Source organism: Saimiri boliviensis, chromosome 5, assembly GCF_048565385.1.
Source record: "Saimiri boliviensis isolate mSaiBol1 chromosome 5, mSaiBol1.pri, whole genome shotgun sequence".
Classification (NCBI taxonomy): Eukaryota; Metazoa; Chordata; class Mammalia; order Primates; family Cebidae; genus Saimiri; species Saimiri boliviensis.
The window spans coordinates 36,899,227-36,926,623 of NC_133453.1; the positions used below are offsets into that span (position 1 = coordinate 36,899,227).

Sequence of the window (27,397 nt, forward strand, 5' to 3'; positions counted from 1 at the left end):
ATAAAAAAGGATGAGTTCATGTCCTTTGCAGGGACATGTATGAATCTGGAAACCACCATTCTCAGCAAACTGACATAAGAACAGAAAACTAAACACCACATGTTCTCACTATAAGTGGGTGTTGAACAATGAGAACACATGGACACAGGGAGGGGAACATCACACACTAGGGTCTGTTGGGGGGTGGGGGGCTAGGGGAAGGACAGCAGGGAGTGGTGAGATTGGGGAGGGATAACATTAGGAGAAATTCCTAATGTAGGTGTTGGGGGATGGATGCAGGAAACCACCATGGCATGTGTATACCTATGTAACAATCTTGCAAGATCTGACCACGTACCCTAGAACTTTAAAGTAAGATTTTAAAAAATCAATATATATTCCTAAATACAAATGCTTGGGATTTTCTCTTGTCAAACTGATGACTACGGTGTTAGCCAAACTGGACTCAAAGATTTTAGCCAACTCTGCATGTATAGCATGAGCAACCCCACAAGCTTGAGGGTTTACTCAAACTTACAGGGGTGTCAGTGACCCCTCTTATTCTTTGACCTCATTCCCCAGGAAGCCTACTATTACCTATTACCATGGTACAACCATAAAGATCTAGTGTCCTCCCTCCCCTGGGTCATTCTCACATCTCTTCAGCAGTCAAATGACCAGGACTGCCTATATGCCAGCTTCTATTTTTGTCCCAGCTTTGCAAAACCAGGTGCTTCCTGCTGGCAACCAAAAGCAATTCTCTCATGAGCCTCAAATTGTGCTGACAAGACACTCACAGGGCACAGGGCCATGTGAGATAAGTTTTCTGCAAAACTCTGTGAGTGGTTTTTCAGAACCATCTTGACACTAACAGCTGAGCCACATGTCCCCAGCAGCTCTACTCTGCCACTTTAGCACACCGCAGATGCTGAAATCCAGGCCTCCTTCCAGACCCCACTTTGTGCATTCTGTGTCAGCCCTGACTCTCACACATCTCTCCAGGACTCACCTTCTCTAATTTTCCCCAAATACTACACCCCAATTAGCCTCCTGGATTACCATTTTTATTTCTCATCCTCGGATTTAAAAAGAAAAAAAAAAGTTGAAGGGTTGTCCTGTGGCCATGATTAATCTTTCCAGTTTGTCCTTGCACTCTGGGAAATAGCTTATCTCAAGTAACGGAAGGAGAAACGTCTCTTTCCCATTTTCCTGAGTTTAGTGGTCTCGTCATGCTCCAGCCAGCGCCCTCTCTACACAGTCACCATCCTACTCCGCCCTTGGGGGTAGGAGGAAAGACAGAGCTTGCATCCCAGAGTGCTGCCCTCCTGTCCCCACAGGACCAGGGAGGAATCAGAAAACAGAGGCCGACTCCATTACTGTGCTGGGAAAATGACACCCACAGTATTCTTTCTCTCCCCCAACCATATCATGAGTTGGTGAGTGGGCATATTTGGTCACCTTTAGCCTAGCTTCTAAAATAAACCTCCAAAGAAAACTTAATAATGGAATAGGTACGGTTTTGTTACTGTTGTCCCCTCCGGACCCCTCCATGTCCCTCTTCCTGGATAAGGGGGTTACAGGCACAGTGCCATACTTGCCATAGAAAGAAGGCTGATGTTGGACATGGAATCTGAGCTCCTGAAAAGTACAAGTATGATGCATGACACGTAGAGCCAATCTGAGGGATCTGGCAAGGCCTCCTTGACGAAGTGAGTTTCAAGCTGAGATAAAGGGACGGAGAGCAGTTCCCAGGGCACAGAGAGTTTCTAGCAGAGCAGGCAACAGATGCAAATGCCCCTGCTAATGGAGACCATAGTGCTTTCCAGAAATTAAAAGAGACCAATGTGGTTGAATCAGAGAGAAGGAGAGGGAGCTCCGCACAGAAACATGCAGGTAAAATAGACATGGAGATCCAACGGAAGGAAGCTAGTTATGAGACAGCCTTGTGAAAAAACCTTGTGTCCTCTTTCTTCATGAAGCTCTCTTGAACTGCAGACACAGAACATAAGGAGCAGGTGGTCGTTTCCACCAGCCTAGCCCTTCTCCCTGAGGCCTTCATATCTTTTCAAACCCAGAACCCACCTCATCCCCTCTAAAAAGTCCTCTGACTTCCCATGCCTACTGCCTGCCTACCGGCCTTGCCCTTCACAGCACTTCCAGGTTTCCTCTGTCACAATCAGTGGCTTCCCTTACCCCAATTGATGCTAAAAATAAAGCATTAGAACAACAGAAAGCAGAAATTGCTCCAACTCCTGGTCCCCTTTTCCTGTAGCCTGGGGGGAAAATGCAAGCCTCACAGAACTTTTCTAAATGATTGCTTCATCTTTTAATGCAGAGGGAAGAATTTCCTGGCTATTAAAAACACACTAACAAATGGAATTCAGGCATCCAGGTCCCTCCTCATGCATGTCTCAACATAAATTTCCCCCCTTGTTCCAAAGAAATAATTATTTAACATCACAAACAGTGTTTTATCTATCAAAAACAAAAACATACTGAAAAAATGGCTTTTGTGGACAAAAAGGAGGTATAACTAGTTTAACAAAAACATCAGCTTTGTGTCTGAAGGTGTCACAGCCTACTCCCCTGCAACTGCAATGAAACATATGAACCCATAGATGGCAGAAGGTGACTGCTAAATAAATACCTAGTTCCAGCCCTCACAGAATCAGTCAGCTCTAAACAGTGCAAGACAGAAGCCTCAGGTCCATTGTCTTTGCAACAGCCACTGTACTGGTAGTGTAGCTTCCACTTCCCTATTGCAGTTGGATGATCACAGAGGAGAACTCAGATTTCACCATTTCCAAAACACTTTCTGGCATTTTAAATTCCATGCTCTATGAAAATCAGCTCAATTCCTCACATCCTGGTGCAGTCATCCCAGTCCCATCTTCAGTGAGCAATATCTGGTACACATGTACTACATTCAAATCCCAAGTGGCTCAGCACTGTGACTCATGTCTGTCATCCCAGTACTTTGGGAGTCCAAGGCAGGAGATTCACTTGAGAACAGGAGTTCAAGTCCAGCCTGGTCAACAAGCAAGACCCCATCTCTACAAAAAAATACAAGTAAAAAGATTAGCTGAGCATGGTGGCACACACCTGTGGTCCCAGCTACTGGGGAGGCTGAGGCAGGAGGCTCCTGACACAAAAGACAGTGCAGAGCTGCTACACCTCTCATGGGATGCTTATCCCCGAACTTCATGTTACCTGAGGGAAATGAGAACCCGGGTCTGGTTTAAACCAGTGTTTTTCAGGTCTCTGCTACCTGCGGCTGAACACAACCCCTAACCGATTCAGCATGTTAACTGCTACTGTTGTCATTGTTGCTATTGGTTTTATTATCAGGAAAGGGGTGCCCCAGGCCAGGGTTGCTTTGACAATGTCGCAAACACTGAGAGGACCCGAGATGTGAAATGCGTTGTCCACCGGCATAATCATGTGAAGCTGGAGGAGCTGCAGAAACAGTCCTGCCTGTCCCAGTGCCACAGATGCCATCATAAAATATGGAGACATCACAGCGTGTCCCCTGAGGCAGCCGAGTTGATTGATGTGCTTTCTTCTTGAGAGCGCAAGTGTGAAGAGTTTTTTCTCTGCTCCTCAGGGTAGACAGTGGACTGGGAGGCATCTGGCTTGCTCTTCCCTGCTACATTTAAAGGGAAGCTGAAAGTTTCTCTAGCCACATTTCTCCAGCTCTGATGAAGAGGTCACCAGCACGGACGGGCTGACATCATTGGGGTGAGTCACCCACCACCTCATAGCACTTCAACTTCCTCTGCTTCACTGACCTTCGCCTGCACTCTTTCCCATGCCATCCACTTCCTGGTGCAGGCACACCCTGGACCTTGTCCTCAGCAGGAACTGCGCCACCAGAATCTTGATGTCTGATATTCCAGGTCTCACTGCCCCACCCTCCTCTTCTACTCCCTACCCCTCCGCTTCCGTTCTTTGGCCTCCTGATGGTCAATCCCATGGGAGTGTACGTTGGTTCCAGGAAATTCTGCACTATCTATCAATATTTCAGGTGCATGTGTCATTCAACCCAGCAGTTCTATTCCTAGGCATTTACCCTACAGATTCCAGGAATGTTCTCAGTAACACATGAATAAAAATACTTAGTTCAGAAGAAAAAACTTTTAAAACAACTTAAAAGATTTGTTGGCCGGGCATGGTGGCTCACACCTGTAATCCCAGCACTTTGGGAGGCTGCTGTGGGAAGATCATGAGGTCAGGAGATGGAGACCATGCTGGCCAACATGGTGAAACCTCATCTCTAGGCATGGTGGTGCATGCCTGTAATCCCAGCTACTCGGGAGGCTGAGGCAGAAGAATCACTTGAACCTGGGAAGTGGAGGTTGCAGTCAGCTGAGATCACGGCATTGCACTCCAGCCTGGGCAACAAGAGCAAAACTCTGTCTCAAAAACTAATAATAATGGAATAAAAAGAAACCCTGTCTCTACTAAAATACAAAAATTAGCTGGGCATGGTGGCATGTTCCTGGAATTTCAGCTACTTGAGAGGCTGAGGCAGGAGAACTGCTTGAACCAGGGAGTCAGAGGTTGCAGTGAGCCGAGATCACTCCAGCCTGGTGACAGAGTGAGACTCCAACTAAAAAAAAATTGTTAAATAAATTGTGGTGCATCCATAAAATTTAGTGCTATGCAGCCATTTTAAAAATTGAGGCAAAGCTACATGCAGTAATATGAAAAGTTCCCCTAAGATGCATTTGTAAAAGGAGCACAATATGTTATATGCTACTGCTTGTGTGGGGCAATTTATGTAAAGACATAAATAACTTACATATATTTTTATTTTATATTTTTATTAACTGTGCCTGTAATGTGTGTGCGTGTGTGTGTGTGTACATATGCAATATCTACCTCTATAAACATGTACACACATACACACAGACACACACACACACACACACACACACACACGCACACACAGCACCGTTATACTATCTCTAAAAGGATATACAAGAAAGCGCAACAGAAGACAGAGGTGGGTGGTGAGAAAAGGATACTTACACTTTTCACTGTTTTCTTTTATACTTGAATTTTATACAAAAATAATTTTATACAAAAATAATTTTCAAGAGGATGTTCATCCAGAACTTTTCCTCTTCTTCCTGGGGGAGAAAGCAGGGAAAATTTCTCCTCATAGCTTCACTGCCTGCCTGCCTGCCCCAGACACAGTCGCTGCCCCATCTTTACTCCTCAGGCCTTATCTCTCAGTGGGCACTGGCAGCCTAGACTTCCAGCAGCCAGCAACTCTGCCTGTGGCCTTTCTCTAGCCACCAGAGTCACGGGCAGCTCTCTGCCCATGAGCACCCTGGAGCAGACCAACCATGGCTGGTGGTGAACATGGGTGCCCTTTGGGGGAGATGACTATGGGATGTATTTCCACCCTGGCTCCCAAAGGCCCTTAGCAGGATTAAGCCCAGTTATCCAAAGTGCTCAACCTTTGTTGGCTTCTTTCCTTCCTCTGCTTCACCCCCTCCTCCTCTACCAGGATCACCTCCCAGTAAACTTCTTATTTGGACCCAGAGACACTCATAAAGAAAAGAAGATGTAACAAGCTATCAGGAAAGACACTGGGACAGAGTCTCCCTCATAACCATCGAAAGGAACCAAATCTGCCTGCCAGGACCCTGATCTCAGACTTCCAGCCTCCAGAACTGTGAAACAATCAGTTTCTGTTGCGTAAGCCACTCAGTCTGTGGTACTTTGTTAGGCAGCCCTAGCAAACTAATACAGGTTAGGTATCCTGAATCCAAAATGCTTGAGATCAGAATTACTTCAGAATTCAGTGTTTTTTCAGATTTGGGGATATTTACATTATGCTTACCCATGCTGAGCATCCCGAATCCAAAGATCAAACATCCAAAATGCTCCAACGAGCATTCCCTTTGAGCATCACGCCAGCACTCAAAAAGTTCCAGATTTTGGAACATCTTGGATTTGGGACTTTTGAATTACAGATACACAGTGTGTCGAGTAGGTATCTGGTACTTGGATGGGAGGTCAGAGAAGGCCTCTCTGAGGAGGTAGTATTTAAGCTGAGGCCTGACTAAAGGAAACAGCCAGCCATGCATGAGCCTAAGGCAGAGCATGTTAAACAGAAGGGGCAGCGAATGCCAAGGCCCTAAGCTGAGAGTGGACTTGGAAAGTTCAGAGAACAGAAGGAAGGCCAGTGTGGCTGGATTTAGTGAGTAAAGGGGAGAAAGGAGGAGGTTGGAGAGCTCAGCTAAGGACTCAAGCATCCTACTGACCTCCTTATTCTCACCTCCTCCTACTTCCACTCTACATTTTTCTCCAGGCCTCCACATCATTAGATTAGATATAACAACTGTCACTGTGGAGAATAAAAAATAGAGAGCATTAGGAATTAGGATTTTAAATGGCATTCATGATGTAGCTAAAATGGAAAATCTTGTTTTTAAGACACTACTCTTAGGTTATGTGAAATATGGTGAGGTTATCTGAAATAGTTGGTGGATGGCATATTTGCTTGATGAAACACTAATTTCCTAGTGGAGAACAGACCGAAAATCCCTGGGCCTAAAATCAAACACTTATTTGGCATTTGTTCTTGGATAATAAGTCATATACTATCTCCATGTTTCTGTTTTTTCTCTTTTTTCTTGTTCTTTCTTTCTTTCTTTCTTTCTTTTTTTTTTTTTTTTTTTTTTTTTGAGATGGAGTCTCGCTCTGTCACCAGGCTGGAGTGTGGTGGCATGATCTCAGTATACCTCAACCTCCACCTCCCAGGTTCAGGAGATTCTCCTGCCTCAGCCTCCTGAGTAGCTGGGACTACAAGCTGCACCACCACGCCCAGCTAATTTTTTGTATTTTTAATAGAGACGGGGTTTCACCATGTTGACCAAGATGGTCTGGATCTCCTGACCTCATGATCCACCTGCCTCACCCTCCCAAAGTATTGGGATTACACCGCGCCCAGCCTCAGTTTTCTAATCCATCAAATGATTATGAAACTAACACCATCCATATCCAACTCACTATACAAAAAGATTATTATCCTCAAAAGTATCAGAAGGGAAATAAATGAAATCAAGTAGAATATTGAAAGGATAATCCATCATGATCAAACAGTATTGATCCCAGAAGTCAAAAGATAGTTTAATATTTAGATATTAACATTCACTACATTAACAGATCAAAGGAAAGAAGTCAAACAATAATCAAGAAAGATGCCCAAAATTCATTTGAAAAAAATCAGCATTGTTTATGGTTATTTAAAAAACTGTTATCAAGTTAAACAATTTTTCTTTTAATTTCCAGCTTGCCCAGTTGGTAACATATCCTGTGTCGGTTTTTTTGTTTTGTTTTGTTTTGTTTTGTTTTGTTTGTTTTGAGACAGAGTCTGGCTCTGTCACTAGGCTGGAGTGCAGTGGCATGATCTTGGCTCACTGCAACTTTGTCTCCTGGGTTCAAGTGATTCTCCTGCCTCAGCCTCCCGAGTAGCTGGGACTACAGGCACGCACCACCACACCCAGCTAATTTTTTTATTTTTTAGTAGAGATGGGGTTTCACTATGTTGGCCAGGATGGTCTCGATCTCTTGACCTCATGATCTACCTGCCTCAGCCTCCAAAAGTGCTGGGATTACAGGCATGAGCCACTGCACCCAGTGATGTTTCTTTTTCTTTTTAAAAAGACATTTATTTATTGTCACAATCAGATTATTACATTTAGCAATCAACAGCATGAGTGCAAAAAAAAAAAAAAAACCTACATTAAAACCCGTTGTTGAAATGCTTTACACTCTCCAAAGAACAGAAACTAAAATAACCTGTTACACGATTAGTCACAAATACAGTTCTTGAGTGTTTTGCCCATACACATGAGTATTTGTCTAAAACATGTCTTCTTTGTAAGCAGCTAGGCCCTGCCATCAGTGTGTTTGGCTGAGTTCACAAATCTGTTATAACCTGTAGCTTCCCTGTCACTTCTCTGGCTCTCCTCTCCTGCTAAGTTTTGTTTCCTAATTAAAATCTGCCACTGCCATAGCTACTGCTGCTACTGGAACCACCATAGCCACATTGGTTTTGTGGCTTGGCAAAGTATTGCCCTCAACCACCATAGAGACCAGCGCCTCTGCCTCCAAAGTTTCCTTCCTTCATAGGTCCAAAATTTGAAAACTGATTGCTGTAATTGCCAAAATCATTGTAGCTTTCACCACCTCCAAAATTGCTTCCATCATCACCAAATCCATTATAGCCATCCCCACTGCCACCATATCTACCACAACCGTGGCTGCCACCAAAGCCACCATGACCACTGAAGTTTCCCCCACAACCAAAGTTGTCATTCCCACCGAAATCACCTCCATGACCACCACCAAAGTTTCTAGAACTACTCTGACCTCTGGCTGGATGAAGCACGAGCCATCTCCTGCTTTGACGGTGCTTTCCTAACTTCACAATTGTGGTCTTTCACAGTATAGTATTTCTGAAAAACAATCTTATCCATGGAGTCTTGATCGCCAAAGTTTACAAAGGCAAAGACCCTTTTCGTGCCACTATCTCAGTAAGTCATGATTTCAATCATTTCAATTTTTCCACACTTTTAAAAATAATCTCGTAGGTGATGTTCTTCAGTGTCTTCTTTAATGCCACCAACAAATGTCTTTTTCACAGATAAGTGGGTACTTGGTCTTTGAGAATCTTCTCTTGAGACAGCTCGCTTTGGTTCCACAACTCTTCCATCCACCTCGTGTGGCCTTGCATTCATGGCTGCATCCACCTCCTCCACAGTGGCATAGTTGACAAACTCAAAATCCCTGGAGTACTTTGTGTTTGGAACTCTCATTACCACGCAGTACCTGAGCATCCCCCATTGCTCAAAACGGCACTTCAGGCTCTCACTGGTTGTTTCAAAACTCAACCCTCCAATGAAGAGTTTCCTCAGCTGTTCGGGCTCTTTAGGACATTCTGACTTAGACATGATGGCAGGGAGAAGAGAGACTTTAATGATGCTTCTTCAGCAGCGTCCACAGGCAAAAAGGCCCTATGTGTTTCTTATAGGCATAGCTGTAGGGTGAAGCGTTTCAAAAACTCTTGCTTTTAATGCTTTGTAATTTTTTTTAAGCTACAAAAAAAATGCTTTTCGGGAATAACAAGCATGAGGGAATAGAATCTGAAATAGAATTTCATTATTTAATGTTATTTAAAGGCTTATACTTGTTGCGCTATTTTTGTGCATGATATTGGTCATGGCCTTAATTTACTAATGCACAGTCTTAAATCAGAAATGCCATCTCCAATAACTGTGTGAAAGAGCACCTGCTCTGGAAGTAGGAATGAGGTGAGCAGTACAGAGCCAGGGGCACAAAATGGATTTTGATATATCTTTAAAAGAAAAAAAAAAAGAAATTGGCTGCAGACATTCCTATCTCTTTCTAACAACACAAGCTGACTGTATCTAATTGGAACACAAAGGCCAGTCATTCAGTGCTCCCACCCCTGGCTTTTCCCCGCAGCTTCCACACCATGGAATGAATGCTGGGAGCCCTGAATCATTTCCAAGTCACTGGGAATGCACTGAGGTCAGCAGAGCTTGTATTTATGTCAACTTTCTTCAGTGCAGAAGTGATTTGCCTGTGCTTCAAGCTATAGAATCACAGTGCATTCTTATTGAAAGGGGTCTGAGCAACTCAGTCGAGACCACATTTTTAACCCTAGTCGCACATTAGAATAACTAGGGTGCTTTCTAAAAACCTAGTGATGCCCAGGCTTCCCCATCAAAGGGCCTGATTTAGTTGGTCTGGTAAGAGACCATTTCTTTCATATTTTTGAAAACCTCACCTAGGTGATTCCAACATATAATCACAATTAAAAACCGCTAGTCGAGTTTTGTCTTTTCATTAAATGAGCAAATTTAGGCCCAGAGTGGCCAGCTAGGTAATGGCAGATAACATTGACTTACAGGTAAGTCCTGTGATTTAATAAAAAAAAAAAGACCTAAAACATCTTTCCCCAAAACTTGGAAACAAGGCAAAAAGATTACTTGTGTCCATTCAATGCCTTATTAAAACATTGCTTTTAGCCCACTCAAGGATCATCTGACCCTCTCATGGAAAGTAAATTTTACTATTACTTCTATTAAAGATCTAGATATTTTTAAGTCTGTAAAGGATTTGATGTTAACTTGTGCAGGATAAATATAACACAAATGAGTTTTTTACCATATAGATAAAAATTATTTCTGTTCAGCTGAGATGATAAACCTAAAGGTTATAATTTTATCGTCCAGTGGGACATTAACCAGTTTTGTATGTAATTTTAACAATTATTCCAGCATACCTTCCTGCTCTCTCTCTCCCTTTCTCTCTCTCTCTGCCTCCCTCTAACAGGTCATTTGTTTCCCCTTCCTCGCCTTTTTTTTTTTGAGACAGTCTCGCTCTGTCACCCAGGCTGGAGTGCAATGGTGCCATCTCGGCTGTACCCTCCACCTCCCAGATTCAAGCAATTCTCATGCTTCAGCCTCCTGAATAGCTGGGATTACAAGTGTGTGCCACCATGCCAGGCTAATTTTTATATTTACAGTAGAGATGAAGTTTCACCATGTTGCCCAGGCTGGTCTCAAACTCTTAACCTCAAGTGATCCACCCGCTTTGACCTCCCAAAGTGCTGGGATTACAGGTGTGAGCCACTGTGCCCAACCATTTGCCATCTCTTTGTGTCACTTTCCTAACTGGCTTTATCATTCTTCTGGTTACCTGATTAATAAGAAGTGAAACTTTGACACTTACTAAGGGATTATATGAAAACTATGAGTATAAATTAATAATTGTTTTGACATAGGTGATGAAAATTTTATTACGATGTCTTAAAACATTCAGAAAGCTTTAATTGATCATTCAAGATATAATTGATTTTGTTTTCTAAAAGTATTACTCATCAAACATATTCAGACTTTATAATGTTCAAGACTTTCACTGCAGGCAAAGTGGACTAATAAAGACCTAATTGATCCTGTCTTGACACATGCTAAAAAGTAAATGGGCAAAACATCCGAAAGTATAGTTTTTAGAAATTGAACACTAGACAACACAGGACAGTGATCCTTAAGAGAGGGAAATCAAATAAGGTGAGCTGTATGATTGTTCTAGCTCACAGCCTGGAAAATTTCCAAGACACCGTGCAGAGAGGAGGTCTCACTTAGATGAGAAGATGGAGCTAGGAGTCTGGCATCAGTAGTGAGAAAAATCAGCCTCAGACGAAAGGCTGCTCTCATCCCACCTAACAAGGCTTAAAAGCAAGCTTCAAATTGTTTTCAAGTAATTTACATGTATCTTAGAACAAACATTAAAAATACTTTTGAGAATATAAAAATAACTGATACCCAACAAGGTAAATTTTACAATATCTGGCATCCAATCTGAATTACTGGATATGCAAAGAAGGAAAACAGAACTCACAATGAAAAGAAAATTTGATCAGTAGAAACAGACCCAGAAACGATAAAGATGTTAGAATTAGTAGAGAAAGACATTAAGACATGTAGTTATGCTCAGGCTCAGTGGCTCACACCTATAATCCTAGCACTTTGGGATGCCAAGGTAGGCAGATCACTTGAGCTCAGGTGTTCCAGACCGGCCTGGGAAACATGGTGAAACCCCAACTCTACAAGAAATACAAAAGTTATCCAGGTGTGGCAGCACATCTTGTAGTCCCAGCTACTCAGGAGGCTGAGGTGGGAGGATCTGTTAAGCCCAGGAGGTCAAGGCTGCAGTGAGCTGAGATCATGCCATTGTAGTTATTGTAACTATATTCCATATATTCAAGAAGGTAGAGGAAAGATTAAGCACATTAAAAAGAGACATGAGATATATTAAAATGACCCAAATAGAACTTCCAGAAACGAAAACTACAACGCCTGAAATTAAAAATACATTGGGTAGGATAAACAGTGGATTCAACACTAAAATAGTATTAGTGAACTTGAAGGCATAGCCATAGAAACCATTCATAATAAAATTCCTAGAGAAAAAAGATGAAAAATGAAGAGAGCATTAGACACCTTTAAGCAGTCCAACACACATATAATTGGAATACTGGAGTCCAGTTATATATTATTTTCCATCAGGAAAATGTGAAGACAGAAAAAAAATCAAAATAATTTTTTTTAGATTTAAATTTGTCTAATGCTATAAACTCACAGATTTGAAGCTCAACCAATACCAAGCTTAGGAAACAAGAAGAATATTTCTTGAACGCATAATGTTATCAAATTGTTTAAAATAAAGAGAAAATCTTCAAAGCAGCCAGAGGGAAGAAAACATAAAGTTGTATTGTCTCCCCCAGACTGTGAAATGTTCAATTCCACACATCCTGGCCTTGGGAAACCACAGGAGGTAAAGCTTGGGACCCATGGACCTAGATAACATTGTTTTGCTTTCCAAGTAGAGTTCAGAATGCAAACAAGATCTAATATGAACTATAAATATTTTTTCTCATTTATTGTTAGCAGGGCAGGAACTAGGATGAATTGACAGATCAGGTACAAATTTTAAGAAGCACCAAAAATAATTAATAAAGTAACATTTTCATGTAATATTTTAAAGAATTAAAATGAATGCAAGAAAATTAATTATTATCAAAATATCACATTTTTAATGAAGAAAGGATCTGACCCTGTGTTTGCATGACTCACTTCCTTCTCCTTGGTCTCAGTCCTACTCTTTAGAAAGAGACCTGACATATCTTTAGGGCAATTCCTTCTTATCTCCCCCACGCACTACCCATAGTAACTCCAGCCCTCCACCCACTCATCACTAATTTCATTTTGGTGCCAAGACAAGAAACCTTAAAGCCATCTTCTTTCTTTCTTTTTTTCTTTTTTGAGATGAGGTCTCACTATGTTGCCCAGTTTGGTTTCAAACTCCCGGGTTCAAGTGATCCTTCTGCCTCAGCTTCTCAATGTGCTGGGATTACAGGGATGAGTCACCGCACCTGGTCTTTCTTATTAATTTATATATTCTTCATTTTTCTCCCTTTTAGAGTCACAAGAGAATTATCTTCTTCAAGTACAGATTATATTCCTAAAATGTTTGCCTCTATACTAGAAAGGGTTATCAAGGAATTGAAATATTTTAACAGGGGGTTTCTGTTAAAAAGCAAACAAAAATAAATGCAAAACATTACTTACTAGCAAAAAGTGGTGTTTTTAAATTCATTGACACAGATTTTTTGTGTGTCTTTTAATAGGGCTAGTGTGTTGCCATGGTGGCAGGTTTGCATTGGTATTTTCACTAGGAGATGCTGTGGTCTGAACATTCCTCCCACTTTTCACATCTGCCCATGTGTTCCACACAGGGATTTGGTAACCTGGCTTCTAGCCCTAGCCTCCTCTGCCATCACAGGGAGTGCATGTTTTTCAGCCCTTTCTCAGAAAATCTGAATTCTTCTGAAATGTGGTGAAGTTAGGCCCTGGCTCCTGCTCAGAATGCAGATCGTCAAACCACAGAATGCTCATCAGCTTCCTTTGTGAGGCTTGATAAATTTTTACCTCTTTGGCACAATACATGTACATGAGATCGCCATGAGATAATTCATCTAACAATGAGCTCCCTAAAATGATTTTAGAGATTAATTTAATCACCAGAGAAGATATCCAGCTTAAAAATTCTAAGTGTTCTTCTTAAAGCAATTGTTAGGAAATATTTTGCAAACTTAAGAATGACCTGTTACTGATCCTTCTAAGTTTTAGATATTCATATATCTTTTCTCTGTTCTCTCTTCCTCTCCCGGCTCCTTTTTCTCATCTTACACCCACAGTCCAAGCTCGCCTCTCTGAAATTTGATTCTCGAATCTGATCACAGATGTCTCCTAATAAGTAAAGAGGCAGTGGGCACAATAGTCCCAAGTATTGTGTCTTCTAAGGACCTGCTCAGTGGCAGCCACTGAAACTGTTTGTCCTCAAGCTTGGGAAGAACTTCTAAGACCTTGGTTCAGGCCCTTAGCATTTTTTAGTGGCCTCTGTTCCTGCATCCCTTTTCCAGCTTTTCTCCATACTCCAAACTGAGTGATCCTTCCACACTGCAATTCCATCTGCATCGCTTGAAATCCTCTAGGGGGTTTCCAATGTCAGTTAGATGAGGTCCAAGCTCCATAATGGCATTTGAGGCCCTTAGTGATCTGGATCCTCCTCCCACACTGACCTTGTCTCTCAGGGTTCATGCTTCTCCCTATTCCTAATCTCCCTTTCCCCTGCCTCTCATACACACACACACACACACACACACACACACACACACACACACACACCAAACACACTCCTTACCCAGCCACACCAAACTCCATACCTCCCAGTCCCCGTAATGCATCATGTTTTCTTATGCCACCATATAAGGTTTTCTCAGCCTAGAATCTCCATTCTATAAAATTATGATATAGTTTCAAGACTAATCTTTTATCCTTAAAGAGTGTACCTAGCACTCTGTCTCATTCCTTTCATTGTCTCTGGATTTTGTAGCCAAATATATTTATAACTGTTCTGACTATGAATTTGAATTCTCTGCAATGTAATTTCATGATATCAGATGCCAGCAGGAAACTGAACACTTAAGTGAGTGATCCACATGTCAGAAAAGATTTGAATGCTTAACACTAGGCAGCTCTGGTCTAAAAAGAAATGAGTCATTTGTGGGTCCCTGGGTTGCCGCTCTCTGAAATCTCCAGGTACTTTCAAACACGCACATCCTCACATTCACTGGCCTTTCTCAGCTCCCATGTGGCATCACGCACATTCTGATGCTCTGCCCAAGATGCTTTTTATATGCAAAGCAGCAGAAATTTGGATTGCCTGAGCCATGGGCAAATGTATTATGGCTTAAATGTTCCCACAAGGCTGTTCTTTTTTTATTTTTTTATTTTTTTTGAAATGGAGTTTTGCTCTTGTTGCCCAGGCTGGAGTGCAATGGCGCAATCTCAGCTCACTGCAACCTCCACCTCCCGGATTCAAGCAATTCTCCTGTCTCAGCCTCCTGAGTAGCTGAGATTGCAGGGGCCCGCCACCACGCCTGGCTAATTTTTGTATTTTGAGTAGAGATGGGGTTTCATTATATTGGTCAGGCTGGTCTCAAACTTTTGACCTCAGGTGATCTGCCCGCCTCTATCTCCCAAAGTGCTGGGATTACAGGCGTGAGCCACCACACCTGGCCTAGGCTGTTCTAACCCAACTATGTGAGAAGGACTGTGATGTAATGGACAGGTGATGGCTGCAGGTGATGAGACCTGAATTTAAATTCCTACTCTATACCTCTGCTAATCATGTGGCCTTAAGCAAGTCATATCCCCTCTGTGTGTCTCAATTACCTCATCTAAGACCAGTGAGTTAGGCAAAATCAGTATTTTTCAAATGGAACGACAGACTGCCTGCATCGGAATCACCAGGGCTGCTTTTTGACAGTATAAACACCTCGGCCCTTCTCCGGACCTGGTGAATCATATTCTTTAGCCGAGAAATGAGAAAGGAGTTTAGAGAATAGGAGAGATCCAGAGTCAACATTTCTAATAGCTTCTAAAGTAACTTTTGTGCTTACCAAAATCTGGGACCCACTGAAATAGATGATCTCTTAAGCCAGGCTCTCTACGAGTTTCCTTCCACACAGTGCTAAGTTTCTATCTGTTGTGGGATGTAATGCAAAGAAAAAAAATTATGAATAAGTTTTCTAAAGTATTATAATTTAGAATTGTATTTCAATTTAATTACAGGGGATTCAATGTAATCACTATATATTGCACCACTTCTATTCGTTCATTTTCCCTTTCATTTTCTTGAGCAGGAAAGCAAGACACAAATGTATCCCCTAAACCTCCAGAAATAGCACACAATCTGCAGCTTGTTTTACCTATTCACAGGCTACTGGAGCAGATCTCTTTGGTGCCAGACATCACCTCCCCTGAATTCACTTCTGATTTCAGCCATGGTGGAATTTGGTCACAAAAAGGAATGAAGTTGTTGAGACATGGATAAACCTTGGAAACTATGCTAAGTGAAAGAATTCAGTCACAAAACACCATGTATTGTATGGTTCCAGTCATACGAAATGTCCAGAAGAGACAAATCCATAGAGACAGATGGATTTGGTGGGTCAGTTCATGGGAGCTCAAATTTGTCTTCAGCTGGCAGTGTCCCACCTCAAGCACTCACCAAGTAGTTTGTTTGATTTTTTAAATAACAACCTATCAAAATAAAATTCATATTCCATAAAGTTTACTCTTAAATTGTTCAATTCAGTGGTTTTAGTATATTCTCAATATTATGCATTAATCAGTGCTATCTAGTACCAGAGCATTTTCATCATCCCAAAAAATACCCACTAATGGTCAATTTCTCTTTCTTTCTCCTCCACTCCTGGCACTAATCTACTTTCTGTCTCTATGGATTTGTCTCTTCTGGACATTTCATATGACTGGAACCATACAATACATGGTGTTTTGTGACTGAATTCTTTCACTTAGCATAGTTTCCAAGGTTCATCCATGTTGTAACACAACTTCATTCCTTTTTGTGACCAAATAATATTCTTTATATGAATGTACCACATTTTGTTTATCCATTCACCCCCAATGGATATTTGTTTCCACTTTTTGACAGTTATGAATGGTGTTGTTATGAGCATCCCTTGTATGTAACAAGTTGCTTCTCTCTTGCTTTTTTTAGTAGTCTCTTTGTCTTTCAAAAGTTTGTCTACAATATATGTATGGAAGTGTAACTCTTTCCTAGTTTTTCTGCTTGGAGTTTGTTGAGCTTTTTGGGTGTGCAGATTAATGTTTTTCATCAAAGTTTAGAAGCTTTCAAGCCATAATTTCTTCAAATATTTTATCCCTTTATGTCCCTTTCTCTCTCTCCTCTCCTTGGACTCTGGTTATTTGTAGGTGGTGTGCTTGATGGTGTCACTCAGGTCTCTGAGGTTCCATTCCATTTTCTTCATTCTTTTTCTTTGTGTTCCACAAGCCAGGCACGCTCAGTTGACCTGCTTTTAAGTTCACAGATTCTTTCTTCTTCTAGTGCAAAGCTGCTGTTGATACCCTCAAGTGAATTTTTCAGCTATTGTACATTTTTCTTATTCTCTTTAGATTGCTGTAACAAAATACTATCAACAGGGTGGCTTATAAAGAACAGAAATTTATTTCCCACAGTTCTGGAAGCTGGAAGTCCAAGATAAGATTGCTAGCACAGTCAAGTTCTGGTGTAGGCTCTGCCTTCATGACATAATCACCTTCCTAAGGCCCTAAGACCATCTCACTGGAGATTAAGTTTCAACATATGAATTTGGGGGAGATAAACATTCAGTCCATAGCAACTTTCCAAGCCCTGAATTTCTATTTAGTTCTCTTTTTTCTTGTAATTTATGACTCTTTATTGATATTCTATATTTAATGGGCCAACATTCTTATACCTTCTTTTAATTCTTTAGACATGGTTTCTTTGAGACCCTTGAACATATTTATGATAACTAATTTGGAGTCTTTGTATAGTAAGTACAACATCTGGATTTTCTCAGGGGCAGTTTCTACTGACTGCTTTTTTTCCCCCCATGTGTGGGCCATACTTATGTGAGGCCTTGTAAATAAACAACCTTGAAACCAAGAGCTGTGAAAGCACAGCCTAGCAGCTACTGCAGGGTGCAGAACAGGCTTGGAGTTCCCCAAAAGCCCATCCCTAGAGAGTTGTCATTATTTGACCTGTCGGCTTACAGTTTCTAATTGAAAACTAGGTATTTTAAATGATGTGTCACCTCCGGAAATCATATTCCCCTCTCTTCCCAGGGTTTGCTGCTATTGTTTGTTGTTGTTTTCATTGCTGTTGTTTGTTTAGTGACTTTCCTCAACTAATTCTGTCTAGTCCATATTCTTTGTCCTATGCAGCCACTGGAGTCTCAGCTTGGTTAGTTTAGTGGTCAGCTAATAATTGGAAAGAGATTTCCTTAAATTCTTTGATGCAGTGATTCTCCCAGCTTTTGCCTATGGCGTGTGTGGATGTGTTGGGGCTCACCTTCAACCTTTCCGCAGCCATTTCCTACTCTGCCTTTGCCTTCACTGCATGTACAGAGCTTTAAAGTCAGCCACAGGTGACAGCCTGGGGTCTTCAGGCCTTTCCTGAGCATGTACACAGCCCTGTGCAGGCACGTGGACTTCTAGCTTTGTAGGAACACGGCAGAGCTTTCCAAAACCCCCTACAGACATCTAATTCACCAGTGTTCCTCTTACGTTTTGTGCTTAATTTCTCGTTAGCCCAAATTTGTAATGGCACCTCAGGTAATGTCATGTTAAACAGTTGCTTCTTGTTTATTGTTGATCAATGCCCTGTGGGTAGGGCTGGTTGCACAAAGCAACCTCTGAGTCAGATCAAACAAAGACAAGCCCTGAGCTGACAGGTCAAATAGTGACAGCTCTCTAGGGGTGGGCTTTTGGGGAAGTCCAAATCTGTTTTGCACCCTGTATCTAATAGGCTGTGTTTTCGCAGCCACCAGTTTCAAGGTTGTTGATTTACAAGGCCTGACTGAGCTGTGAGGCGGGATGTGGGATGGAATTAGGGCAACTTGGAAGGCCACAGGTCTTGCTCTTCTTACTGAGATTCGGCTGTTTTTCTTTTTTTTCTTTCTTTCTTTTTTTTTTTTTTTTTTTTTGAGACGGAGTTTCGCTCTTGTTACCCAGGCTGGAGTGCAATTGCACGATCTCGGCTCACCGCAACCTCCGCCTCCTGGGTTCAGGCAATTGTCCTGCCTCAGCCTCCTGAGTAGCTGGGATTACAGGCACGTGCCACCATGCCCAGCTAATTTTTTGTATTTTTTTTTTTTTTTTTTTTTTTTTTTTTTTTTTTTTTTTTTTTTTTGAGACGGAGTTTCGCTCTTGTTACCCAAGCTGGAATGCAAATGGCGCGATCTCGGCTCACCGCAACCTCCGCCTCCTGGGTTCAGGCAATTCTCATGCCTCAGCCTCCTCAGTAGCTGGGATTACAGGCACGTGCCACCATGCCCAGGTAATTTTTTGTATTTTTAGTAGAGACGGGGTTTCACCATGTTGACCAGGATGGTCTCGATCTCTTGACCTCGTGATCCACCCACCTCGGCCTCCCAAAGTGCTGGGATTACAGGCTTGAGCCACCGCGCCCGGCCTCGGCTATTTTTCTTGAGTAAGCACTCGGATTGCTGTATGCCTTTAAGTAATTTCCAGAGTTCTGAAAAAGTTGATTGTGACAGTTCTCACTGCTTATGGCAGAGCAGATTTTTGAGGGTCTTTACTCCACCTTTCTAGAAGATCCCCCCACCCTGATTTGTTTTGTTTTTGTTTTGCCTCATGGCTCTCTCTGAATTCCACCTCGCCATGTGCAAAGCATAAACCCAAAATTTCAGAGCCGTAAAGCTCAGAGCAATCTTCCACAGCATGTGGCTGGAAAACCCTTCAGGTGAATGCTTCTGAGAGGCATTCAGCATGCCTCTCTGCAGTCCAGGGAGAATGTAGGCCTCCCTTGCTTAATGTGATAAACTCCATCATGTGCCCTTATCTTAGCTTTTCCTCCTTTCCTGCCTCATCTCATCACTCCTTAACTGCTGCTTCATAGGATCACCTCTCAGATAAACTGCCTGGGCCAGGAGTAGTGGCTCACGCCTGTAATCCCAGCACTTTGGGAGGTTGAGGAGGGTGGATCATTTGAGGTAAGGAGTTCAAGACCAGCCTGGCTAACATGGTGAAACCCCCTCTCTACTAAAAATACAAAAATTAGCTGGGCGCAGTGGCACACACCCGTAATCCCAGCTACTTGGGAGGCTGAGGTGGGAAAATTGCTTGAGCCTAGGAGGCGGAGGTTGTGGTGAGCTGAGATCACACCACTGCACTCCAGTCTGGGTGACAGAATGAGATCCTGTCTCAGAAAATAACTGCCTGCATCTAAGTCCGTGTTTCAGTCTCTGCTTTAGAGAGGACCCAAACTGAGACAGCTACCAGCTCTGGTGAACTGCATATAGTTCTGTCACTCATGAATTACTGTGGTGCTTTGCTTCACCACAAATTTGCTGTTTTTAATCAAATCTGTATACATTCAGTGGAAGTATGCAGCACTCATGTGTATCCCAGCCAAAAAAAAAAAAAAAAGTGGGGAAATGGGCATTAAGAAGAGGTATTCTAAAACACTATGATTTCTAGGACAGAAAAAGAACAGCCCACGCATCAAGTTAGGAGGAAAGAAAAGGATATCTCCATATGTCACAACTCCTGTGTTCCCTAAACCTGATTTTATAACCAGAAAAGCAGTTTCCCTTGCACTAAGTTCATCCTGCAACCAGCTAGAATGAGGCAAGCTCCTTCTTGGTTGAGCCATCAGATAATTACCACAGAGCCATGAGCATGGTGATTTGGATGCTGGCAACAGAAATAGTAGTTACAATTACTGAGTGCTCACCATGCTAGGCACCGTGCATGCATTTTCTCACAGAGCCCAGAGCCCTCATCATAACCGCTGAAGGCTTAGACTACTCCAGCTAATGAGTTACCACCTGATGGGAGCATGCATCTGGGTTGCCTTGCTTTATTGGGTGCCAGAAGGCCATGGTGTTAGTCTAAATTGAATTTGGATTTACATAAAGTGCATGTGTATCCCAGACTTCCAAATGTTCTTTTAACTATATAAAGTCTCACTGGCAGCATCCTTCCATCTGGAGATTCTTGTTGCTATTCCAAGTGGCCACAAGATGCAGTAGCCACCGAGACACATGGTTACTGTTACCAGGTACTCACAGAAAAACTTGCACCTAGCAGTTTCCACCAAGAAGCCTAGCAACAGACTCTGGGAAGATTTAAGGGGTCCATGTCATCACCTCACATACAGGTAAGGGGTGACTTGCCTACCAGCAAGAAGCTTATTACTAAGCAAGGGGTATGGCCTGTCTCAGTGGCAGAGCTAGTGAAAATATAGGTCAGGCCACCCTGATTCAGAGACCAAAAGACGTCTTTCAACTAAGGACTTAACACAGACAACAAAAATTAGTTTAAAAAGTGTGGAGCCATACCGAATCTACTTTCAGAAACAAAACACACACTGTTTTCTATGCTGCTAATTGTTTTGTTTATTTGTTTTGAGACAGAGTCTCATTCCATCTCCCAGGCTCGAGTGTAGTGGTGGGATCTTGGCTCACTGTAACCTCTGCCGTCAGGGTTCTAGCAGTTCTCCTGCCTCAGCCTCCCGAGTAGCTGGGATTATAGGCGCCTGCCACTGTGCCTGGCTAATTTTTGTATTTTTAGTAGAGACAGGGTTTCCCCATCTCGGCCAGGTTGGTCTTGAATTTCTGACCTCGTGATCCACCACCTTGGCCTTCCAAAGTGCTGGGATTACCAGTGTGAGCCACCGCGCCAGGCATCTATGCGGCTAATTGTAAGTAGCATCCAACACACGGTGGCACCAATTCCTCCTCACCAGAATAATTGTGAAACCCTTCCCCAAGAGTGGTTAGTCCTGAGCTGGACACCTAATAGGAAGAATAATAACAACGACAATGTTCTTTTTTCTTGTTTCTTTTTCTTTTTAGTGTCTGTTAGGTGCCAGGAACTTCACATTCATTATCCCTTACCTTCAGAAGTACCCTATAAACAAAGTAAGTAGTGTCCCTGAATTGTCCCCATTTAATCTGTGAGGAAATTGCCAATCAGAGAAGTTAGTTTGCCTTACTATATGATATTTAAACGAATGAGTATTTGTTTGAGCGAATAAGTGAGGATGAATTAATGAAATTAAGTAATAAAGTGAAAGGGGAAGTTGGATGTTCTAGAACTGGTCTAGTAATGCTTCTGCTTTTGTCATATTAGCAACGAGTCTAGCTTTTTTTCCCGCCCTCTCTTCAGTATTTCACGTCATGCTGGCATTTTCTGATAGTGGCTCCAAAATACCAATTTCAGAACATATTCATATGTTCCTGTCTGCAATGCCTTATAGTTCTGTTTTTTTAATACAAAGATTTTTGACCCAAATAAAGATATTGTATTTCTGCCCTTAATAGTTCACATATGGATGTAATGCCATAAATAGTGAAAGAACTCTAAAATACCTTGACAACCTATTTATAAATGTTTTTTGTCAAGGGAAACTTTTGCACTTAATTTTTTTAAGTTTATTGGAGTTTTTTAGGTTTATTGGTTTCTCTTTTATTATAAAATATTATAAAATCATTACAGACAGTTTGACAAAACAAAATAATAGAAAAGACTATTTATAAATACACATTATATCACTTTTGAAAAACAACCATTGTTGGTATTCTGTTGCGCTATATTTCCTTTTGGTCGTCTTTCTATGCATTAGTCTTTTTTTCTGCAAGGACAAGAAATATTTTTATGCCTATCATTCCTTGTTTCTCTTAACCTTTAATCTTGAAAAGGGGCTGGTCATTCTATAGTCTTTTTAATCATCATTTTTAATGACAGCCAAGAAAGATACTTATTGCATTATTCTCTGGGCAGCAATCCCTATGTTCAACAATTATGGAATAGTTAAGCATGTCCACTTGAATGCATCTAGTACAAAGTATTTTCAAAATTCACTTTTGTTTCCTTAGAAGGTGGAGATATATACAGTTCTTCACCCCAAAATGCATGAGCTCTGCCCTATCTTGCTTTGTGTTATCTCTATTAAATATTAACTTTAACAGGTTTGGTAAAAGCCACCCATTTGTTTCCTCACTAATAGTTTGCTATTTATCTATTTGATGTCTGCAATTGCTTAAGCTTGCCGCCTTGAGTATGAGAGAAAAGATGGCAAATATTGCTAAAGGCTCTTCCAATTCTCAGGCCTACCAAAGGCCCGAATTGCCAGTTTGTCCATGCTCATTGCAGCAAGTGAAACAATACAGTTCAAAAACACAGAAAGGCAAGGCTAATTACATCCCTCCTACCCCCACTTCACTTCCACCCCCTGAGGTGACCCATACTAACAATCCAGTGAACATCCTTCCACCTTTTTCCTTCTTCCTGATTCGTAATACCACTACAAGCATGCATGAAGATCCATATAGTCCAGATGAAACTATATGGTATTTGCGATTTGCTTAAAATTGTTTATTTGCTTGAAAAATTATTTATATATAAAAATACACACACATATACATCCTCTTACATAAAAAGGATTTTTTTTTTTTTTTTTTTTTTTTGAGACAGAGTCTGGCTCTGTTGTCCAGAAATTGTGCTGTTGCACAATCCCTCCACCTCCCAGGTTTTCAAGTGATTCTCCTGCCTCAGCCTCCTGAGCAGCTGGGACTACAGGCACGTGCCACCATAGCCAGCTAATTTTTGTATTTTCAGTAGTGATGGATTTTGACCATATTGGCCAGACTGGTCTCAAACTCCTGACCTCGTGATCTGCCCACCTTGACCTCCCAAAGTGCTAGGATTACAAACCTGAGCCACCGAGCCTGGCCTTGCGTAAACAGGATTATATTTTACATGGTGGACTATTTTAAAACAGCCTCTTTTTTTTTTTTTTAACATGCTTCTTCTACCTCTTATATCCACGTACACTCCAGTGATGCTGGCCTACTCTCTACCCTCATACCTCATGTTAACAACCAGTGTGTGTCCTTCTGTACTTTTTATATACATATAGCCACATATAAGCATATTTATGCATATACATATATATACATATATTAATAAATCATCAGATAAATATTAGGATTTTAGTAGAATCATCGGGAAATAATAGGATTTTTAATATCAGATAAATAGTAGGTTGCTTTACAAGCATGGAATCACAGTATGTATATCTCTCTCTGTATCTGGTTTTTCTTCTTCAACACTACTTTATGACAATCCCTGTAAGTCAATTGTTTTCATTCTTTTTAATGATTATGTGTTATTCCGTAATGTCAATGTAATTTTATTATCTACTTCCTTATCTTTAGGCATTTACGCTATTTCCAGTTTTTTATCACTACAGCCATGCAAAATAAACATCTCGTACACATATTCTTACCTACTGCTGCTTATATTTCTTTTTTTCTTTTTTTTCTTGTGAGACATAGTCTCACTCTGTCACCCAGGCTGGAATGCAATGGTGCAATCTTGGCTCACTGAAACCTCTGCCTCCTGATTCAAGCAATTCTTCTGCCTCAGCCTCCCAAGTAGCTGGGACTACTGGTGCATGCCACCACACCCAGCTAATTTTTTGTATTTTTGGTAAAGACTGGGTTTTGCCATATTAGGCAGGATGGTCTTGAACTCCTGACCTCACGATCCACCCACCTCAGCCTCCCAAAGTGCTGGGATTACAGGCCTGAGGCACGGCACCCAGCCTGCTGCTGATATTTCTGTGAGATAGGTTCTCCACAATTGGGATTGCTGCATTAAAGAACATACGAATTTTTAGTTTCAAAAGATGTAACCAAATTGCTTTCTTCACAGGCTTTAAGAACTTAACAACATAAATATATAAGAATTTGCATTTCCCTGTCTCCATCAACAGCAGGTGTTTTCATACTCCTCACACTAACAGCAGTTCAGAGAAGAGATCCCCCATATCCACTTTAATTTGTATTTTCTGCTAGCTAGTTTGAGCATATTCTCAATTCTTCTTATATTCTACTTACTATTTCGATTTACTCCTGTAAGAACTATTTATTCATATTATTTGCTCATTTTTTCTATGAGCATCTTAATAGCCATCTTAATTACAAATTTTTTCCAACTCTCTCATTTGCCTTTTGAGTTTGTTTATAGTATCTTTTGCCTGGCAAAAAGGTTTTGTGGTTCATTTGTTTGTTTTTGAGTCAGTGGCATGAACCTAGCTCACTCTAACCTTGAACTCCTGGGCTCAGGCAATCCTCCCACTTCAGCCGCCCAAGTAGTTGGAACCACAGGCATGTGCCCCTACACCCAGCTCATTAAAAAAATTTTTTTTTTTGTAGAGACAGGATGTAGTTATGTTGCCCAGGCTAGTCTTGAACTCCTGGCCTCAAGTGATTTTCTTGCCTTGGCCTCCAAAAATGATAGGATTACAGGTGTGAGCCACCTCACCCAGTTGTGTTTTTGTTTTGTTTTGTTATGCTGCAAGTATTTGTCTTTATATATTATACAGTAAAATATTTCTGCCTTTTAGAGCCCCTGTGTTGCCTGTCTAGTTAAGAAGTTCTTCCCTCATCTCCCAAGTTGTATAGGTAAGTCTCCTATATTTTTTCCTAATCTTTTACATCCTTTCTTATCACAACTCTAGTATTTAGTCTAACCACGTTTTTCATTAATTTTTGGTTAATTTGGATAATTATCTTTTGCTAGAAAGTTATCAGTTTTTTTATGTTTTCAAATGTGTTGCTATTGAATTATATGTGGTATTATCTTACAATTGTTTTAACTTTTCACTTTCCTGTGGTTGTATTACCCTCTCATTCCTAATATTATTGTTCTCTTTTTTTCTTTAATCGGGTCCTTTTATCTTTTTATCAGCTTTCACCAAGAACCAGTTTTTAGATTTATTTAGCCTTCGTACCATTTAAAAATGTTTTATGGCACTAATTTTAGTTACTTTCTTTCTTCTTTCTTTTCTTTTTTTTTTTGAGATGGAGTCTCACTCTGTGGGAAGTATGGTAGTATGATCTCAGCTCACTACAACCTCCACCTCGCAGGTTCAAACGATTCTAATGCCTCAGCCTCCCAAATAGCTGGAATTACAGGCGTGCACCACCACTCCCAGCTATTTTTTGTATTTTTAGTAGAGGCAGGGTTTCACCATGTTGGTCAGGCTGGTCTCGAACTCCTGACCTCAGGTGATCCTTCTGCCCCAGTCTCCCAAAGTGCTAGGATTACAGGTGTGAGCCACAGCGCCCAGCCAATTTTAGCTACTGTCTACATTAGTTTTCTATTAGGTTACACACATTCAAATAGTATAATACATTATCCACTTTGATTTAACTATACATGGTTAAATGGATATAGCTACCCATTTCCCTTTAACTATACATCTTGCAATATTCCTTTCATACCACTAATTTCTCCCCGAAGTATCTTCCCCTATCTTGAGGTCTTTGGATTTATTTTGTTGTTTGCTTAAAATCTTTCCACAGTAGGGCCAGGCACGGGGGCCCATGCCTGTAATCCAGCACTTTGGGAGGCCAAGGCAGGTGGATCATGAGGTCAGGAGTTTGAGACCAGCCTGGCCAAGATGGTGAAACCCCATCTCTACTAAAAATACAAAACTTAGCCAGGCACATTGGTGGGCACCTGTAATCCCAGCTACTTGGGAGGCTGAGGTAGGAGAATCGCTTGAACCCAGGAGGAGGAGGTTGCAGTGAGCTGAGATTATACCATTGCACTCTAGCCTGGGCAGCAGAGCCAGACTCCATCTCAAAAAAAAAAAAAAATCTTTTCACAAATAACTTACTCAGATTTTGTTAAGATTCTCTTTGATTATTTTATTTACTCTTCCTCTCTGTGGCAGCTGGCCCCAGTGGTGCAGTGTTATTTTCTTTGGTCTGTTCTTGAAGATACTTCAGCAGTAGCAGTCTTCAGAGTGGTGGAAGTACAGCAATCTCTGATCCTCTGACCCATAGCATCAGTGAAAAGGTTTCTAAGCCTCTGGCTGAGGAATTGAGAGGCTACTTCTGTTCTCCATGGTCCTCTCATTCTCACTCAACCTCAGAAGTGGAAAGAACCCAGCCTTCCCTTTAAGCCTCCTGGTACCAAAAAGACAGGAACACTCATGCTAACCAATGTCAGCCTTCTTCCTGAGTGCTCAGCAACGTCCATGGGCCAAGTCTTTCCCAGGAACTGCAGCTTTCAAACATTCCCCAAGGCTTTGCCTGGGTTTTATCTGGCTTTATGGTAGTAGCAGGGTTGGAAGCTCAGCTACTGGTCTCTGACTTATGCCCTCCAAGCTCCACCTACCTCCCAGCCCCAACTCCTAGTTAGCCAGGAAGAGGTTGGAGATTGGAGTGTTCAGTAATTAAAGAGAAGGGCAGGTAAGACTTGCTAAGCCATCATCTTTCCAGCATGCCCTGTTCCACGTTTAATAATACCTTGATTATGTAAATAACCACTATTTAGTGTTGTCCTTCACTGATGTAGGATGTGCTCCCCCTTCAAACAGCTCCCTTACATTACCCAATACCACCTGACCCAACTCCACCTCCTTGGAGAGTTTCCTGCTTAGTTGATGCACCAGTAAATCCAACTCTAAGGGGCCTGGTTCAGAAAGCACTGGGACCATTTATCTTTTTTTATTTGAACAACTTTTCTCTAGGGGTCAATTCCCCACTGTCTGTATCTCGAAGTGGAAGCCAGAAGGACCTAATAATTTGCCTCATCCTTAACGCATAAAGGACATAGGTTGCTATGTCCTTTATGCTTTCAACCTATGTCCTTTACTTTACATGTTAAGGACAATCAGAAGCTTTCATCGGACACTT

At 41.6% G+C, this 27,397-nt stretch overlaps 1 long non-coding RNA gene and 1 pseudogene across 1 annotated transcript in view; both read right to left on the reverse strand.

Moving 5' to 3' along the window:
* The window catches only part of LOC141584556 (uncharacterized), a 30,286-nt gene extending 3,467 nt beyond the window's left edge, over positions 1 to 26,819 (reverse strand). The window contains exons 1-2 of the long non-coding RNA XR_012517639.1: positions 26,374 to 26,819; positions 15,551 to 15,633 (exon numbers count right to left, since the gene is read on the reverse strand). This is a non-coding gene — a long non-coding RNA (uncharacterized LOC141584556). The remainder of the gene's footprint in view (positions 1 to 15,550; positions 15,634 to 26,373) is intronic.
* Positions 7,884 to 8,948, reverse strand: LOC101042872 (heterogeneous nuclear ribonucleoprotein A1-like; annotated as a pseudogene).
* Positions 26,820 to 27,397: the final 578 nt, after the last annotated feature.